The following is a 19686-nucleotide window of genomic DNA, read 5'->3' on the forward strand; positions in this document are numbered from 1 at the left end:
CACAGAGCTAGTCTTTCAAAGACCTGAAAGGCATTTTCTCAGAAATGGCACAGGGTAGGGATTTTCAAAAGATTTTGTTCATGGGATCTATCGATATCTCTGTATATGGTTTTTTATTCTTTTTAAAAAGTGGTGCTGGGGATGGAAAGCAGAATTTTGCACTGCCTCCCTGAACAACATTCCTATTCCTTGCTGATTTTGAGACTGAGTTTTGCTATGTAGCTCATGTAGGCATTGAACTTATGAGACAGCCCAGAATGGCTTAAATTATTGACCTTCCTACCTTTATTTCCCATGCTCTGGGATTATAGGCTCCTGTTACCATGACTGGAACTTTTTTTTTTTTTTTTTTTTTGGTTTTAAGAAAGACTGTTCATAGTGAATAGGCACCTTATTTATCACCTTCGGGATTTATTACTACTTGAGTAAAGATCTCCTAGAGGCAATGAAAAGAAGAAGGCTTCTATGATTTATTTTACACTTCAAAGCTACCACAGTATTAATAACAACAAGGAACATTTGGGTCATGCCTTACAGCTTGCAGGGTGTTTGTAGCATGTGTTGTATCATTTGAAAGTCACATAATACTCAGGTTATCATGAGTGTTTCCAGGGTTCTTACAAGTACAGGGCACAACACTAGCACTTCACTTGCTTTAGCTTATTAACCCTTTCAGCACCCCTGTAATGACTGTCCATGAAAAGCAGAGTAAACACGCTGAGGAGATAGGAAAGCCAGGGCCCTAGGCTCTGCTCATTTTTCCTTCCATTCTGCTTTAATACTGGTCCTGAGTTCTGACCACACTCCATCATTTTTCCATGAGTTCATTGTGCTTCTCATTTATTTCTATTACCATGACAACTGAAGGAGATAGACAACTTCCAGAGAGGAAGGCTGCTTTTGCTCACTTTGGAGATGTCCATCCATAACTTACTGGCTGGGTTGATTCTGGCATGTGCTGAGGTTGCACACCATGGTGGAATCACATGGTGAAACTAAACTGCTCAAGGCATGGCTGGAGCCTAAGAAGAGAGATTGTTGCTGGGCTCTACAGTCTCCTGCAAGGGCACGCCCCCAGCAGACGGAGACACACCATTCTACCTGACTCGTAGAGCTGTCAGCAGCCTCCAATAGCTCTTTTCAGAGGAAGGCTCTTGAGGGCGAGTCCAGAACCAAATGATGGCACTGTTGTCAGCATAGGTGAAGAAGGGCACATATAGACTATGACTTTAAAATTGAACCAAAGAACTTCCAAAGTTAACAATCCTAAAACCATCTTGAAGCGAGAGCACGGTGCAGCAAGCTAGTGTTAGGTCCGAAAAGAGGAACATTCAATAAGTCCTAAATCTTTGAGAAAAGGCTGTGTTTTAAACCATTATTTCACAACTCTTGCAACAGGAGCAGAATCACACTGAAGTAAATATTAATCGAATGTCTAGCAGCCTGGAATCCTTTGGTCAATAAAGAGTTTGTTATATATTTATTAAAATAAAATCACACAGGCTACAGCAGAGTTAGTCATAAAAGTAAACATTAAAAATACTTTTTACAGTCTCATGGTGGCCTAGGAAAGAATCAAAGAAGCATTTTATTATGCTTAAAGATACACTATGGAGACAGGATTTTAGATAAATTTTCCCTGAAAATGAAAAGATCAGATAAAAGCCAATACAATGGGGGATTATCTTGAAGTAAGAGCTACAGTGGTATGCTTATTTCAGATGATTTGGTGGAAGAGCTTCTGTCTCCTATGCCTTCCCCTCCCCTTACCATTCCTACTGAAATAATTAGAAGGAGAGAAGAAAGGAACATTGTATTATGTAAGGCAAACCTCATAGGAAACCAAATTACAGTCTCTATAGAATCCTCACAAGTTCAACTTCCTTTTCTGTATTGATTTTGAGATTAAAGCACTGCAGCTTCACCCTGATCTATAATCCCATTCCTCTGTATTTGTGTGTGACTGACAGGAATTGATTCTGCCCGGCTACATGTCCCCGCGTTAAGCATCTAAAATCCTCATCCCAATTCAGAACACAGGATATGCTACAAAATGTGGACAGCAATTAATAACGCAGAGAGGAGCTCGGCAATCCTCACAAAGCCTGCTTCAATTCTAAAGCATTGTAAGACGAACATGAGGAGCTTACTCTATCATTAGGAGAAAGGGCCTGGTTCTATCCTCAATTACACGATTGATAATCAGCTTCGGGTAGCTTGGGTAGCCCCTTCCTTTGCTATGACTCAATTTAGTCCACTAATAGCAAGGATAATTTGATTGCTCCTTTATTGGCCCACATGACTCATGCACTCAATCTGTGCATTGGTACTGTGACACTGGCTGAGTTAGCAGTGTGCAACTCTTCTCAAGCTTTTGCAGGTGTGTCTGGCCTTCACAGCTAGATTCCCAGCTTCTCAGAGGCAGCTGGCCTGCCCCTTTCCCTCTTGTTCACCTCCCATCCTTCCTCCCACTAGCTCATCCCACGGCAGCATCTTCAGAACTAATAAGAGAATGCTTGCACAGGAAATGTGAAATCTTCTCACTGAAAGTCACTAGGCACCTGCAGCTTGCAATCTCTTTGGGTGAGGGAGGTTTATTCCACATCTACTGCAGTGCTTTTGGGCAATAAGAATGGAACTGACAAAGAGTTTGGAGGAGAAAGGATGACTGAATAGTTTTTGGAGGTGAGCAGGAAATACCAGCAGGGACTAACGAGAAATGCACAATTTAATTCCAATGGCTGTGCTCGACATGGCCCCTATGTGATGCTATATGATTACATACAATTTCCGAGCTATTTGGTTGGTTTACCTTGTCACCACAGCACTCTGGATAATCAATCACTACATTCTCTTCAAGGAAAATGAAACTGCACTCTGCAAAATGATGGGAATTTTTATGGGGGAAAAAGGTCTACCTTTTTCAAGAAGTTACAACAATTTCCAAATCAGTGGTTCTGACAGATAAATGCTGGAAACATTAAATTTCAACAAGGTCGATCCTGGTTTTATTTGTTTGATCTTTTCTTTAAGCATCGCCACTGCTTTACTAGTGCGGTATTAATTTGGAAGTTTGCCAATGTGAGTATAAGGGCTTCATAATAAGGAAAGGTGACTTTATTCATTATAATTGCTATTCAACACATTTTAAATGATTTATATTTGTTTAGAAACAGCTAATTTCACAGTTCTTACAACCTATTAGTAGGTAATGAAGCCTGGGCATGGCAAAAGCAAGGGGTTAAAAAATCCCCAGGCCGAGAATGCAATGGAAAGCTGCGAGGAAGCATAAGCAACTGAGTTGATGGCAGGGATACAGGAGCACCTGAACTGCCAGTGGGGGAGAAGAACCAGCTGTTGGTTCTGCACTGAAAGTAATTCACGTAGAGTTAAGGTAGTAGAACCCGTGCCCATGTGAGGGTGATCTTAGAGTTGATCCTAATCAATGCACGGATACAGAAATAAACCTTACGAATGGAGAACATTGCTTTTGTTTTGGTTTTTGAGACCCAGACCACTGTTTGCCAAAATTGGACTTCATAAAATAAATATAAATATAAATGTTACTATCATAGAAAGTTGGCTCCATGCTCACATGCTTTGGAAAATGATATGATAAATAAAACTGAAGTTGTTTCTATACTGGGAGACTTGAAAGCCTTCATATATATTAATGCTACAATGACTCTTCGGGAAATAACTGTTATAGGCTATCTTTATTCTAATTAATGGACTTAAAAAAAAGTCAAAACATAAAACCATTTGTCATAGACCACCCCTTTACATTTGCGGAAAATGTATTTGTAGGCACATTTTCTACAGCACGTAGGCCTCATGACATGCTTGGACATGCAGAGGGAGAATTTGGGGCTTCTTTTCTCATCCTAGAATACAAATCTGCTTAGTTTTGGCTTCCCTAGGCTTCTCTCCAGTTCCATGCAATCCCTTACTTAACCGTTCTAAGTTACCAGTCATCTCATGCTTGTATCCAGCTAACCCCTTCATGCCCCCTATATCTTTCTGTCTATAATGCTCTTTCTATGACATGAATCCCTTTCTTTATGCATTGACACATGTGTTATCTACGTTCAGTGTCCTTTTCTATGGACTCTGATAATCACTAGTTCACTTGGCTGTCTCATCCATTAGACTGTAATTAAAAAAAAAAAAATCCAGTGACCATTCCCTCTTATCACTAACACTGGGCCTGAATATACAACACAATGTAGGTTATTTATAAATTGTATTCAATGAGGTAATACAGAGTACTTTCAGAAGGGTGGAGCAAAACCGAAACCACACCCCCACACATACCCCCATATGAATAATCATTGATGAGATCAGTTAGGATAGTAGTCTCCCTTCAAGGACTGTGATCGGGAAGCTGAGAATCTTTTAAGTACTGGATATATTTGGGTGAAGCTACTGCATGAATACAAACAAACAGTATTCTTTTCTTTTTTCTTTTTTTTTTTTTTTTTTTTTTTTTTTATTTTGTATTTCTTATATACAGATGATTCCCTTTAGGTTTCGGGCAAACATCCCCTCCCCTCCCTTCAATGGGTGTTCCCCTCCCAACCCTCCCCCCCATTGCTGCCCTCTCCCCAACAGAAATTTAAGCAGGAAGGGCTTCCCCCTTCCTGGTGCTCTTACTAGGATATTCAAAATAGGTCAGGTCAAGTCCATGTATAGTCTTTTAAGTCCTATATTTGATCATTGCTGTCATATGGGGTCACGAGCTCCTTCAAGCTCTTCAGTTCTTTTCTGAAACTCCCGTTCTCAGTTAGTGGTTTCCTGGGCTGTATTTGCTGTATTCTGGATGTGTCTCTCAGACATTTTGATCATCCGTCTTGAGTTTCATTTGTTCTAGGCATCTAGGGTAATTCCATTTTTGCCACTTATCAATGAAGGCATGTATGTCTTTCTGTGAGATTGGGTTACCTCCCAGGATGATAGTTCCAGTTCCAACCATTTGCCTACATTGAATTTCATAAAGTCATTGTTTTTTCAGCTGAGTAATATTCCATTGTGTGGACCACATTTTCTCAATCCATTCCCTGTTGAAGGGGCATCTGGGTTCTTTCAGGCTTATTATTGTCTGAAAATGCGTGTCTTTTATATGTTCCTTTGTATATGCCCAGGAGGAGGTATAGCTGGATCCTCAGTAGCAGTTCAATGCCTGAGGAACCTCAGGATTTCCAAAAACAATTTTCTTTCTTTCAAAAAGCATTTGCTGTCAGGGAAGACATTCTCCTTTCTCAGGGTATGTTTGAAGATTTCTTCCTAAATCCCACATTGAACATTTCTTTAGGTGGCCAAGGCATTCCTCAGGTAATTCTCTGTTTAAAACCCCATTTTTAATAGGTTTATTTGAACATCCAGAGTTTTTTTTTTTGGATAAATTCCTATCTGTTGTAGGATTTAAAGATCTTTAGCAATATTTCCACAAACAGTATTCTTTTCTAAGATGACTAGCCTTTACAATGTGACAAAATAGGATATTTGTATGTCTCTCACTGCCTTCAAAGAGTGGCTGAGCGGACAGATAACTCAAAAGGCCCTTTGCATGGCGGCTTCCTACCCACCCCAATCTGTAGGTTCAGCTATGTTGGACTCCTTTCCAATCACCAACTACTTCAGTGAGGTTTATTATTGTCTAAAATGCTCTGTTCTTTGTTCCTTTGCCTGGAAAACATTTCTTATCTTTCAAACCCGAGGGAAGACATTCTTCCTTTCATGTTCATTCTTCCCTAAGTCCACATTGAGGGGAAGGAGGACAAGCAGAACATCTTAGATTTGTTTTCTATAACATTATGCTTTTTCTCGCAATAGTTTGATTTCTAAGAAGAGAGACAGGATATGTAGGATGACAAAAACAGTATACTCCTTAACTACAGTGATATAATTCCTTTCAGAACCCCACTGAGGAAGGAAGAAAGCAGGTAACTGAAGATGTATTCCAAGTTTGTTTCTTAATAAAAAAATCTTATACCCACAGCAAAACCAGGAAATGACCAACAAAAAATTGACCATTCAAAGAGGAATGAAAAGTAAAACCGTAATACAATGAGATGCTGCAGAGCAGAGCAAGGTAAAGGAAGTAAGAGACTAGTAGTCCACTTGAACAGCCTAGGGATGAAGAGCACAGAGAAACTGCAGTTACGGAAGAAGATTAGAATCTGATTCCATGGGGAGACGCTCGGGATTAAAGGCTATCAGTAGTGACAGGATGGAAGCTATTTGTACTAGACAAGTGTGTGTGTGTGTGTGTGTTAGTGTAGGTGGGGTTATCGAAAAAGAAATCTGCTTGGTGGTACATGGGCAGATGGTAAACTTCAGTTTTAAACTATTCTATCCACTCACTGCATACACAAACAGGCACTCCTTCAGAAAGTTCTAGGCTTGGTCCACCCCTCCCCACACCTTTCTTGCTGTCCTGTTTTAATGCCTTTTGTGGTTTTAAATGTGAAGATACAACACAATTACTGAAATTGTTAGTGCTGACCACCAGGTAAGAGCTGTCTAGAGAAGATCAAGGAAACTTAACTAATTCATTAAGTAGAAAACTTAACTAATTCTACTAATTAAGTAGAAAACTATCTTTTCTGTGTGTAACACTGAACTAACTGAAGAGTTAGCCCCCACCCACACACACACACACACACACACACAAAGGACAGGATTCCTGCCTACTAGCAATTATGGATGAACAAGTAAGTTTATCTGAAATATAGCAGAGGTATGGAAAAAGTTAATGGTACCGGGGCAGATGGGTGGACAGTGTTAAGAAAGAAGAATTTGCAACTGAATTGAGTGCCAAAATAACAATTTTTATAGGCTGAACAAGAATACTAGAAAAGACCTTTAGGTTAGCAAAACAATGGGCACATGAACTAAAATTGGATTTAAGAATCCGAGTGGTCCTTTAAGATGGGGAAGAAGGAAGAAGGGAGAGCGGAAGTGTCAAAAGAGCAGGCTGAGAGGCGGCCAGAAGCCACATCTTTTATGAAGTATATATGTATAGAGGACTAAATATTTTGAAATCTCTTTTCCAAAAACAAGATGCAGCAAATGAATCCAATTTGATGTTCTAATCACCTGATGACCTACTTCAAATGTAGAAAGTGGCCTTCAAAAAGTTCCACTTCTCAGAAAGGCGGAATGTGTGGTGTAGACAGAGAAGCATTCTGAAGCTCCTTCATCAGTCCAAAGAATTAAGCAGGATTTATAACTGTCTCGGAAAAAAAGAATCATAAAAATACTAGATGTCTTTAGAGTTCATGTAAGTAATTACACAGCGTATTTGCTCATTAAAACCGTGGAGAATGAGACAGTGAGATGGCTCAGTCCAGTGACCTGAGCTTGATTCCTTTTTACCTTTTAGGGAGTCTTGTTCTGATGAATGATGTGCTCTGGGACTATCTGGAACTGGATTTTCAAAACATAATTCCTTAATTACAGATGCTATTTCTAATTTCTTGTTTGACCTTTAGTATTTCCAGAGTGGATGTTTCTCAAATGCAACTGTCCCGGAGTGTGGAAGTGCAATGCTATAAGTATGCTGTAGTTGCTGTAAATAAATTCATCTGAGATGAACAGAAGAGGTCATAGATTCAGCTTTGAAAGCATATGGAAAACTGATCATGTATTTGGAATAATTTAAATCTGTGCCATGACCTTGACTTCATGATTAAAGTGAGAAGGCAGCATAGGAAAATGAAATACAAAGTTTTATATTAGTAATTGTTTTTGAGAAAATAACAGCAGATCACATTCCATTATTCTTGTATATCGATATAATTTTATTTTGTTCAATGATATGTAGGGGAGTAGTATAGTAGAAGCTGCTGACCAATCTTGATTTCTCTGTCAAGAAGAATAATAGTCACTATGAGATACTTAAATTTTATTCCCCTTCCCTTCAAGTAACACCCTGAGGCCTCTTGATTATTAACTTTAGATGAACTCTTCCTTTTATGAGATGACAACAGGTCAACCTTGGCCACTGCTATTAGCTTAGACTTCCCACGCTGTTGAAGTATTTTATACTTGGTGAAGATCATCGATAAAATATTATTGTAACAAAACATGTTCTGCACCAGCATTTTCATTTTCACTTCAAACAAAACAAAACACCAAAATAGCACCAAAAGCAAAAAAAACCAAAAACCTCGAGGTAAGGAAAAAGGGCCAAGGAAGAGGATTAGCAAGAACACTGGCCTGTAAACAACAAGGTCATTACTCTAGGCCCTCACAGGAGAAAGAAGAACCTAGAGGTTTCCTCCAGCCAGTTGGCAGTGTCTTTTAGAGCTGTCCTTCACAGCTGTGTATTGCTAAATATTCTGCCCAAAGGGCTAAATATTCCACATTCTACAATGGAAATAAATACATTTTGAAAGTCCCCTTGTTTCTTAACATAACAAATACTGAAGTTTTAAAAGCTAATTTATTCAAAATGAAAAAATAAAGCAGCAGTAAAAAAAAGCAAAAAGACTTGAAAGGAACTGTCTAGACACATTTATAGAGAACAGAGAGATCCTGAAAGACAAATGCTGACCCTTACAATTCTCAAGTGCCCAAAACTACTATTCCTTTCTCTTATTATGGAAACAACTACAAACGTAAATACAATTTATGTTAAGGTAAATAGGGATTGTAAGATAACAAACTATGTTTCACCATCCAGTACTCACTGCGATGGTGTCAGTTATGCGCCAGGCACCACTACAACACTATGCTGTAGCCGTGCCACAGTACACGCACACAGGCACACAGATTTCCTATCTTCTGGAGGTTTAACTTTTAAAGAAAAATTTGAAACAAACCGTAAGATTATTGTGAACTCTACACATTTTACATGCATTATCTTATTTAACTCATGTTAATCTTATCTAGGCATCAACAAGGTACATGCTAACATTCCATTTACAGATGAAATAAACTGAGGGTCCAGGTTCTACAAGGTGCCCAAACACAAATGCAAAGTAATAGTTCCATCTAGTATTTGAGATTAAACAGTCTAAATACATGGCCCATCTTCAAATAACTGTTTTTGTTGCTTCTGCTGAACTGTAAATGATGGGCTAATGTCTTTGGTAGTCTACAGTGCAATGTTCAGCAAGGTCAAGATAATTGATGGATGCTTGCGGAGGGTTTATACAACCTTTATAATTGTTATAGTTATGGATTTGGTGAAGCCAGGTTTTCAGAAAGCTACAAACACGGGGTAAAGAGAGGGAAGAGAGATAGTGGCTGGAAACATGCTATGAAGGACCATGTGACGTATGCACATGTAGGTACACAGTAGTACATGTAGTATACAGTAGGTACACAGGATAGAAAGGAAGGCTGATCAGTCTGATGTTCCGTTTGGCCAGCCTTCTGGAGGCATGGACCTTCAATGTCAGTAGCCAAGGGTCTATTCATGGATAGCTCAAGCCCTCTCTTAAGCCTTCTTCTCTCTTTTTATTTTCCCCAAACTCTGGCCTTTTAATTTATCAGGAACTGACACCTACGATGGAAAGACAGACTGGAAGGGCACAGGATTAAAATTTCTTCAAATTGGGTCTTAGCATAATTTCCCATGCACTGTTATCACCGTAAGCACAGCGTTTCTAACACTACTCTTCCTGTTCCCGAGAACCCTGAACACTGTAAATACATCATGTGAGATCTAACAGATTGTGAGAAAGTAGAACAGTCATTAGCTTCCCATTTTATAGCAAGTCTCACACTCAAAGCACTTTACGGTTAGGTTTGCAGAGGATGGCAGCATGTCAGGCTGCCACCAAGGTGCGGGGACATGCTTTTATTTCTTTACATATCTTCCCTTCTCAGGCCACTCTGACTAGACTCCATCATGAGGCAAAGCACCTGCAGTCACAAGAGCGTGTTCCTTAAGGTAGCAATACTACTCAAACATTTTACGTGATTTTTGTCCTTTTAAAGATTAGACATCCTCAACCATTTCTGTTAGGGCCAACTAACAGAACCAAGCATTCAGAGCAGACTTTTTATTGTTCCTGTGTTAGCAGAGGCAGGGTGCTCAGCAGGGGGTTCCAGTGACTTACAACGGGACATGATTCATTAGGGAAGAGCTGCAAATATATAAATCAACATGTCAGAGGAGGAAGACAGGGCGGACCCAATGGGAGATGCGTACTACATACAAATTTGTTCCACACTGTGCAGGCTCACCTGTCTTTGGTGGCTCATACCATATAATAATCAATTATGCTGACAAGCTTCACTACAAATTCTTTCAGCCTGGGTTACTCAGGTACCTCTGAGGTGAGATCTGGAGCCCTCTGAGGAGGGGAAGGGACAGGAAGCTTGGCTTCCAGTAAAAAGGGAACATATGGACCTGTTCAGGGGAGAGAGCATGTGAGCAAGTGTGCAATCATCCACACATGCAAGGGGAAATTTGTTCAAGGGGAGACCACACAACCCAAATATGCTCTAAACTAGGAGTAAAAACATTTGAGGACTAATGACTTCAAAGTTGCTTCTCATTTAAAAAATAAATTCTGGCAATGGTAACCCAGCCTTCTAGCTCACTGTAGGAACAAACTTAACTATACTACCTGACTTTTCCAGGTTGGACAAGTCAGAATGTGTTGTCAGCACCCCCAAACTAAAAGACTAGCCAACAGGAGAGCTAGGCTCCCATCGTGATGTTCCTGTTGACTGACTTGGGAGAGTTGAGTGAGTCTTTGTCCCTTTTCTCATTTGCAAGGAATGGGATATTCTTCATGACACAGGATGACATCTCCAGCCACCCATGGTAACAGAAACATCGCTTTTAGGTCACCTTCTAAGTTTTGAGCCCAAGTCATTCATGTTTCTGTTATGCTTTAGTCTGGAGCACATTATTTGTGAGGATATGGATCGAAAATGAGCTTGGAAATCCCCACGATGCATTCCAATGAAATAAACTCCAGGGTATCCTGCCAAAGCTCCTGTGAAAAGAACAGGAATAGAACCACCTACACACTGCCCAGGGAGGCAGCTGTCCTACCATGCATAAGAACAGTAAGTGGTTAAAGCCCAGAATATTGAGGCTTTGAAGTCCTTCCTTCTAAGACAGTCTTCACACAGGAAACACCTACACCCCTGGGACAGATGTAGCCAATACTTAGAATGTACAATGCTTCCTAGACAGTGCGATTTCACTAATCAGAAAGAAAAAGGCAGACGAGCAGAGATCTAATTTTTTTTTATTTTATTAAGTAAAGAGAAAACATAAAAATCTATAATATCACTGAAGGTACAAGTGTAGACCCAAATAATATAAAATATCTCGGTGTGACTTTAACCAAGCAAGTGAAAGATCTGTATGATAAGAACTTCAAGCCTCTGAAGAAAGAAATTGAAGATCTCAAAAGATGGAAAGATCTCCCATGCTCATGGACTGGCAGGATTATTATAATAAAAATGGCATTTAACCAAAAGCGATCTACAGATTCAATGCAATCCCCATCAAAATTCCAATCCAATTCTTCATAGAGTTAGACAAAACAATTTGCAAATTCATCTGGAATAGCAAAAAACCCAGGATAGCTAAAACTATCCTCAACAATAAAAGGACTTCAGGGGGAATCACTATCCCTGAACTCAAGCAGTATTACAGAGCAATAGTGATAAAAACTGCATGGTATTGGTACAGAGACAGACAGATAGACCAATGGAACAGAATTGAAGACCCAGAAATGAAACCACACACCTATGGTCACTTGATTTTTTGACAAAGGGAGCCAAAAGCCATCAATGGAAAAAAGATAGCATTTTTTCAGCAAATGGTGCTGGTTCAACTGGAGGTCAGCATGTAGAAGAATGCAGATCGATCCATGCTTATCACCCTGTACAAAGCTTAAGTCCAAGTGGATCACATCAAACCAGATAACTCAAACTAATAGAATAAAAAGTGGGGAAGAATCTCAAACACATGGGCACTGGAGAAAATTTCTGAACAAAACACTAATGGCTTATGCTCTAAGATCAAGAATCGACAAATGGGATCTCATAAAACTGCAAAGCTTCTGTAAGGCAAAAGGACACTATGGTTGTTAGGACAAAGCGGACAACAGATTGGGAAAAGATCTTTACCAATCCTACAACGGCATCCCAAGAACTCAGATTGGGAAAAATAATCTTTCACCCAATCCTACAAGGGCAGGGATTAGGGGGATAGAGGGCCTTTTCGAATTGTAAATAAATCCAAAAATATACAAAGAACTCAGGTGGGTTAGACTGCAGGGGACCAAATAATCCCTATTAAAAAATGGGGTTCACCCCAGTGAGACGGATGATTGTTGGGGGGAGGCGGCAATGGGGGAGGATGGGAGGAAACACCCATCCTGGAAAGAAGGGGATGGGGAGGATTAGGGGATGTTGGCCCTTTTTAAACAAGTGACCCTGGGGGGAAAGGAATAACACCTATTAAATGTAAATAAATACTCAAGTTAAAAAAATGGGGTTCAGTACAAAAGCTAAACAAAGACCTTCACAGACCTCAAACTAAGGAATGTTGAATGGCTGGAAAAAAGCACCTAAAGACTCTAAATGTTCAAATGGGATCTTTAGTCATAAGGCAAAATGACAAACAAAACAACCTGAGATTTCACCTCACACCAGTGAGCCTTATATCAAAATATGAACTCAAGTTAAACAGAAACAAAAAAAACTCAGGAATTCACAGCAGAATGGCTGAGAAACACCGAAATGTTCAACATCTTTAGAGGATGTCTCACACCAGAAAGCTAAAATCAAAAACTCAGGTGACAGCAGATGCTCCTCCATTGTTGGTGGGATTGCAGACTAATTTACAACCATTCTGGAAATCAGTCTGAGGTTCCTCAGAAAATTGGACATTGAACTGCCTGAGGATCAGCTATACCTCTCTTTGGCATATACCCAAAAGATGCCCCAACATATAAAAAAGACACGTGCTCCACTATGTTCATCGCAGGCTTATTTATAATAGCCAGAAGCTGGAAAGAACCCAGATGCCCTTCAACAGAGGAATGGATACAGAAAAGGTGGTACATCTACACAATGGAATATTACTCAGCTATCAAAAAACAATGACTTTATATGAAATTCGAGAGGCAAATGGTTGGAACTGGAAAATATCATCCTGAGTGAGGTAATGGCAATCACAGAAAAACACACATGGTATGCACTCATTGATAAGTGGCTATTAGCCCAAATGCTTGAATTACCCTAGATCCCTAGAACAAATGAAACTCAAGACGGATGATCAAAATGTGAATGCTTCACTCCTTCTTTAAAAAGGGAACAAAGAATACCCTTGGCAGGGAAAAGAGGGAACAAGCATTCATTGAATGCCCCCTTGACAGGGGAATAGATGGATGGCAAAAAAAGATTGCAGAAAACAGAGACAGAAGGACCCAAATTCAGCAAAACCCTGAACTGAGAATAGGACCCCCAGAGAAAGAACATGCTGGACATACAACAATCAAGCAACCAGAGCTTCAGGGACTAAGCCCACCTAAAAAATGGGAGCCCTAACATTAGACAAGATGGATGAAGCAGTGGAAGGGGAAATTAAGTGCAGGCTGACAGGAATTGGATGTAAGGAAGGGAGGGGGATGTTGGGAACCGGGAAAGGAATCTAAAAATACCCTGAGAGACAAATAAACAGGTTGTTTGGCCAAAAGGAATTCACAGCAAAGGTGTTGAACATAGGCACCTAAAATGTTCAACATCTTTAGTCATAGGAAATGCAAACCACCTGAATCAAAAACTCTGACATGGCGAGGATGTCAGAAAGAGGGACCCCCATTGTTTGAAGGAATCAGAGAAAAGGGACTGCATATACCCAAAAAGCTCAACATATAACAAAGCATTGCCTTCTTTATAATAGCCAGTGATGCCCCCCCATATGAAAAACAACAATGCTAATCAAAAATAAATTCAATCAGATGGCTTCCAGGTGATTAAGCCACTATGCACTCAAAGTGGCTATTAGCCCAAATGCTTGAATTACCCTATGCATGGACATGAAACCCTGTGGCTCTAACTTTGCATGGGAGGGGGATAGCAATTTAGAACAGACCTAGTAAGAGCACCAGTGGAAGATCTCCTGGGGAAGCCCTTGGAATCCTGCACTGGTTGGACCCCGTTGAAGGAATCAGGAATGTGATTGCTTGGGGTGAACTGCATAGGCAGCAATGAATAGCGTGGGGCACCAGGAAGCCCTTGGAGGAACTGGACCCATGAATAGAATGGGGAGGATGTGGAGGGTTAGGGGGAAGGGGTTAGGGGATGTTGGCCTGGAAACTGGGAAGGGAATAACATTTGAAATGTAAATAAATACCCAATTTAATAAAGATGGAAAAAATAAAGGTATAAGTGTTTTAATACCCCAAATAGGAAGAATAATTTTGCCCAAGAAAGTAAACTAACTTTACATCTCTCTCACCTTCATTCAATGATTTTCTGTGGCTCACACTCGGATTGAAAGGCCCAATTAGTGAACTGGCGTCTGGGAGCCACCATCTCTCTTAGGAGTCAGGTTTTAGGAATCAGTAAACTCTGCAGACAATATGTCTCTCATAGGAAATATGCCTGAGCACAGAGTTCAAGTATTGTTCTTGATTGTTTTTAACATTAGCTTTTAAGCCACCATGATGCTAACTTAGGTTTTCATATTTCTATGGCTTCTCACTAGACTGTAGACGAGAATGGAAACAGACTCAGAATTTCAAAAGTAGGAGACGTAAAATGCACAAAGACTCAGCTGTCGTTATTTTGTCTTTGGTTTGCTAAGTACAAATATTTAAAAATACAACATTAGCACAAAATCCAAATGCATTAAATGAAATTGTTCAGCAGCCTTTTACTGTGGTGAGCTTAGGAGGAGGCACTTTGAGAACATGCACATATAATTTGGAAAGAAAATTCTAATGATTCATAAAATTACCATGGTTCCCATGTAGCTGAGAACAATAGAACCCACAGCAAAATACAGACTGAGCATTCAAATCATTATAATGGCCTTTCGTTTTTTTCTTTTAAACTCCCTGCTCCTGTTATCACTTGAATTATTTTTTAAATGAAAAGTAGAATGCCCTTGCAGCCCATTTTCTTCTTTTATTGTTTCGCCTTTATCCTAGGAATGAGGGTAAAATTAAGATCCTGGCTCCCTGGAGCCCTCCAGACGGCCAGACAAACGAGTGCTGTGGTTCCTGGACTTGCTCTTCCTGTGGACACAGACTCCCATCTTGCACTCTGTCTCCATGGCATTTGTGTAAAGCACATTTGATTTAGAATAAGTACCTTAAATTTGTGACAACTGAATTTCTCCCTTTAGTAAAAACTAAAATTGATTTAATTGGTGAAATCAAAATGGGAATTTTCTAAGCATTTTGAAAAATGTTCCTTTTGGGCTCACAGCCTAGCTTGGAGCTTGCCTAGCAAACACGATGTTCTGAGTTCAACACTTAGATGGGGGTGGGGGGTTGAGGATAAAATGTTCTTTATTTCCCTAGAACACATATTTGAAAGAAAATACTAAAGTTCATATTATAGATTTTAATTTTTGTGATGTATTCTGAAATTTAACCCGTTTTGTTCTTATCGGTCTCCATTCCTAATGACAACTTTTTTTTTTTTTTTTTTTAAATTTCATTTACCTTTCCATTAGCTCCCAGTAGGTATTATTCTGTTACAACCTCAGGAAGTTTCCCTCTTCTTTGATGCAACTCAGTAATCTGGTGGACAGGGAGCAACTGCCAACTATTTATTCATGTTATTTGAGACAGTCTCATAATATGGTTCATGCTGGCCTTGAACTCATGATCTAATGTCCTAGGCTTCCTAGTGCTGAGGCTGTATGTATGAGCCATCACACCCAGCTTACAAGTACTTACTTCATTTAAATACGTATGCACATATTGCTTAATGTAGTGTTGAAATTTTTCTAGGCATTTTAAAAATTAATTTATACCTCATAATTAACACCTGATCTATATGGATAATGAGACTAAGACTAAAAAGATTCAGTAAGAAGCTAAGGTGATAACTAGTAAGTGTGGGGTCAGATTAACAGTCATTTAGTTAGTCTGTCTGCAATGCCTTTGATCGTAACTACAGCAAGGCAAAGACTATGAAGCAGTTGGTAGAAGAGATGGGAGGTAGATACAGAGAAATAAATGGCTGATTTGTGGGGGAACCAAAAGGACAGGGAGTCAGATCAGAACATGAGCATGAATTCAGAGCAAAAATCTGGGCCTAATGGTTACTCACATGAAGCACAAGGAAAATTAGGTAGATATAGCTATCTTGGGTAGAGAATTTTGATATCTTGAAGAGAAATGGTAACTGGGGTGGCTGGAGTCTGAGCAACTGGTAGGAGCAGAGACAAGCATGGCTGGTCAGTGGGGACAGCATCTGACAGCTGGGTTCCCTGGAGAAGGAAGAGCCTTAACTTGTGTGTTCCCTGCCTTTGATTACATAAGCAGTTCTAATATGGTGGATTTTAAGCAGCCAGTGTGACAACACGGAACTAAGACCTGGAGAAAAACACACAGCAGCACAGGTAGTGAATGGGTTGAAGCCACAACAGACGCAGATAACTTCAAGAGCAGGGGTATTAGTATGGTCGAGTAGAATAATTAGATCTGATTAATTCACACTCATTATCATTGCTGTTGATGTGAGTGATTTTATTTTTCATTAATTGCTTTTTTTACTAATCAGCTCACAATATTTCTGAGAGTTTTAGACCCGGTTCTTGGGGAGCCAGGGTATGACTAAAACACACCCTGTACTAGTTCCTTTCCTAGGTGGTGCTGTGGCCCAACACCTGACAAGAACCAACCTAAAGGAGAGGCTGATTTCCACTCATGGTGTGAAGGACATCGTTGACATGGTAAGGAGAGCCTATGCTCACCAACATCTCAGTGGACCAGGAATTCCACAAAAACCAGAAATTCCCACATTTGACTGTCTTTCCCATTTCTTTCCTTTTGATCTAGTCAAGGAGTCCAGTCAAGAATCCAGCCCCGGCATGGTGCTGAACACATTCCAGGCGGTTCTTCAACCCTTTGTTAATTCTCTGTGAAAACACCCTTGCAGATGGCCCAAAGCTGTACCTCACTAATGGTCTATGTTTGCTTTGTTGTTTTTAAATCTTTAACTAAAACGTAAGCACATCATTTCCTCCTTTCCCTTCCCTCCAGGAATCTCTGCTATATCCTTCCCTTAAGTTTTTTAGTTTAAACAAGTAAACAACGAAAATTAATCATCACCACCATAGAGAGCAGATTTGAGATACTTCGTAAAGCATCATATTTAAATGAATCAAAATGCTAAAATAAAGAAAAGATATGACTGGGAAATTTAGTGATGGAAATTTGTACAAAACATTGAACACAGCATTGAGAATACTTTTATGGCAAGCTCTGAGATAGAGTAAACCATGAGCACTAACTAGTGACAGTAAGAGTGGACAGTCTGTCGAATGTATTAAAGTTCTCCAAGTCAAGGCTGGGGTCCAGCACCAGCATAGTCAGGCAAGACGTTCACACTTGATGAATTTCCCTAACACCTGTTTCATGAGGTCTGAGTATTACTTGAGTACAAAGAAATGCAGGGAGGTATACGTGAGAGGGAAACATTTTTTAAATTTTTTTATTAGATATATTTCTTTACTTACATTTTAAATGTTATTCCCCTTCCCGGTTTCCTGTCCATAAGCCCCCATCTCCTTCCACCCCCCTCCCCGATACGGGTATTCCCTCGATCCATCCCCCTTACTCCCCACCCCATACTCCCCTGAAGTGGGGGGGGGTCCAACCTTGGCAGGACCAAGGGCTTCCTCTTCCACTGGTGCCCCAACAAGGCTATAATCTGCTACATATGCAGCTGGAGCCCTGGGTCAGTCCATGCATAGTCTTTCGGTAGTGATTTAGTCCCTGGAAGCTCTGGTTGGTTGGCATTGTTGTTTTTATGGGGTTGCAAGCTCCTTCACCTTTTTCAATACTTCCTCTAATTCCCCCCAAGGGGATCCTGTTCTCAGTTCCGTGGTTTGCTGCTAGCATTGAGAGAGGGAAAAACCTTAATGGAGAAGATTCTGCCTATTTCTTTTGTTGCTTAAGATTTTATTTGAGAATGAGTCCACCAAGGAAGATACATTAAAATATTTTTGACCTGCAGTTCTTTCTGTAGTTTTTACTGAGTACAGTGCAATGGGGAATTTATGTATAAAGCACTTATCAAATGCATGTTGGACTGAAAGATTAGGGCGAGGTCCATATCATTACTCCAAACTGCCAAATAATGAACTGTTTTGCTAATTAACACCTGGACATATAATTGTAACTGGCAACTCTACATTGCAGAGGGCCTTAGGTCAAAAAGCTTGCCAGCTTCCAGAACCCAAGTGGCAAGATGTAGCCTGCAGCGGAGTTAGTCGATCCCGTTTTCACCGTGGTAACACAGTGGAGGCACAGCAGTGCCTCAACTTGGCTTAGGGGTTGCCAGGAGAGACAGGAGCCCTTTCAGTTTCATTGAGTGCAGACCTTCTGTTCCTCTGATGCCCCCACACTAGAGAGTGGGCATTATCTGCTATAGTATTATAGTTTAGAGAAGGAAGTCGACCTTGCTGCCATATTTGATATGCTATAGCATGGGTATAAAGAAATAGAATAACGATGTCTAAAGAAGAACCTCTAACACTTTTTCTAGAAGAAACATTTAGTACTTACGCATCTATCACCAGGGAAGCACTGTGTTGAGAAGATGGAAGAATACGGGAACAAGTGCGCGTGTGCATGTGTGTGTGTGTGTGTGTGTGTGCGTGTGTGTGTGTGTGTGTGTGTGTGTTAGTGAAAGTGCATGTGTATGTACATACACGTGAAGGTCAGAGGTCAAAGATGTTTAATCTTCCTCAATTGCTCTCCACCTTTCTTTTTTTAAGACAGGTTTTCTCACTGAACCTGGAGACTGCTGGTTAGGTTAGTCTGGCTGACCTGCAAGCCTTTGCATATTCCTATCTCTACCTCTCCAGCACTGAGGTTACAGGTGTGTGCTACCATATCTGGATTTCTTTTATGTGACTTCCAGGGATCCAAATTCGGGTCCTCTCGCTTGGCAGAAGCATTTTGCCAGTGGGGCCATCTTCCCACACCAGACTAGATTTGGCATCTTTATTTTTGTGGTGCTGACCCAGGGCCGTAATTATGCTGGGCAGGTGGTATATGAGCTGTGCTGCTTACCTGCTCACTCACTTATCCACTCTCTTTTTAAGATTTTAGATGGGGTCATGCAATGAAGCCAGGTTGGCCTGTAACTTGTGATCCTTCAGCCACAGCCCCCTAAATACAAAGATTATTTTCCTATGCCACTATACCTATTTGGAGACAAACTTTTATTACTCTTATAACTCTTCTATACCAGGAGGTAGAGTATATGGTTAGGTAAAGCAGGGCCATATACTCCTGGTCATTTGATCCTCACAGACTTCAACTTAATGATGAAGTTAGGAGTTTCAGTGTTCAGAGGAATGCAGCTGGACAGTGGAGCAGTCTGCAGTGCCCCTCAGGCTTTCCTGTATCAAACTTTGCTCTTTCTACACATTGTATCTGAAATTACCAAATATCAGGCAAAACCTTGACCTGACGAGATGTGAAAAGCTAGTTTTAGTCACCTAGAAGATGAGAA

General features: G+C 40.3%; 1 protein-coding gene across 1 annotated transcript in view; it reads right to left on the minus strand.

Moving 5' to 3' along the window:
- Exoc4 (exocyst complex component 4) overlaps positions 1 to 19686 on the minus strand; it is a 725423-nt gene that overhangs the window by 155147 nt on the left and 550590 nt on the right. The gene's annotated exons all lie outside the window — the stretch shown is intronic.

The sequence above is a fragment of the Rattus rattus genome, chromosome 6, assembly GCF_011064425.1.
Source record: "Rattus rattus isolate New Zealand chromosome 6, Rrattus_CSIRO_v1, whole genome shotgun sequence".
NCBI classification, from domain to species: domain Eukaryota; kingdom Metazoa; phylum Chordata; class Mammalia; order Rodentia; family Muridae; genus Rattus; species Rattus rattus.